The following is a 1,379-nucleotide window of genomic DNA, read 5'->3' on the forward strand; positions in this document are numbered from 1 at the left end:
GGTATATGGAGCCAGCACCCTACTCCCTGAGCCACAGGCACCGCCCTCAACTTTTTTCTGTTATTGTTCATATTCTTTGAGTTGTAAGAAATCTCTGCCTACCACAGATAAAAAATGTTTGCTGTGATTTATAGTTTTAGTTTTTACATGTATGTTTATGATCAATTTCAAGTTAATTTTTGAGTCAAGGAAAGGCTAATGTTCATATTTTTCCCTTGGTATGTCCAGTTGTTCCAGAATCTTTCTTTTTTTTTTTTTTTTTTGACACGGGAGCCTCAAGCTGTCCCCCTGGGTAGAGTGCTGTGGCATCACAGCTCACAGCAACCTCCAACTCCTGGGCTCAAGCGAGTCTCCGGCCTCCGCCTCCCAAGTAGCTGGGACCACAGGTGCCTGCCACAACACCTGGCTATTTTTTGGTTGCAGGCATCATTGTTGTTTGGCGGGCCCAGGCTGGATTCAAACCCGCCACCTTAGGTGTATGTGGCTGGCGTCTTAGCCACTTGAGCCACAGGTGCTGAGCCCTTTTTAATTTTTAATAATATTTTCATGCCAGGAGTGGTGGTTTATGCCTGTAATCCTTGCACTCTGGAAGGCCAAGGTGGGCAGATCACCTGAGCAAAAGCAAAACCCAGTCTCTAAAAAATAGCTGGGCTCTGTGGCAGGCACCTGTAGTCCCAGCTACTTGGGAGGCTGTGGCAAGAGAATTGCTTGAGCCAAGAGTTCCCGGTTGCTGTGAGCTATGATGCCATGGTACTCTACCAAGGATGACCAAGTGAGACTCAGTCTCAAAAATAATTTTAAAAATATTTGTATTCTCGTATAGTGCACATAACATAAAACTTACCATTTTAACCATGTATTTTTTTTTCTAGATAGCAAAGTATATTTACTTATTCATGAGAGAGCTTCCAGGTCTGAATTAAAGAACATATTCTTACATACAACTAGAATAAATGCAGTTTGTGGTATTTTAGTAGATAATAGATTTGAAATAGCTTAGTTGATTGGTGAGGACAGGATGGGTAATGCCATTAGAGGTAAGTTTACTGACAGCAACAAGAAATAACTCAGTTATTAGCATATTTCTCGTCTATTTCCCACCACACAAAACCTTGATCCAGCTGGTCTTTCTCTACAGGCTCATCTTTATTCCCAATTCCCAACATAAAATTACTCTCTTGAAAAATCACTTTCTAAAGCTCAATATTAAGTTATCTTTGGTGTAGATCTAACCCTAAAGTTTTAATAACTGTGAATCCTCTCATTTCTGAGCCCACTCCCTCCTCCATTTCTCCCTATTTTTCTAACAGAGCTTTAATTTAGGTCCCTGTTTTCAGGGTGTCATTTGATATCTGATGTCTAAATCTTTTTTTTTTTTT

Source organism: Otolemur garnettii, unplaced genomic scaffold (genome assembly GCF_000181295.1).
Source record: "Otolemur garnettii isolate 467f Iridium unplaced genomic scaffold, OtoGar3 scaffold00007, whole genome shotgun sequence".
NCBI lineage: Eukaryota > Metazoa > Chordata > Mammalia > Primates > Galagidae > Otolemur > Otolemur garnettii.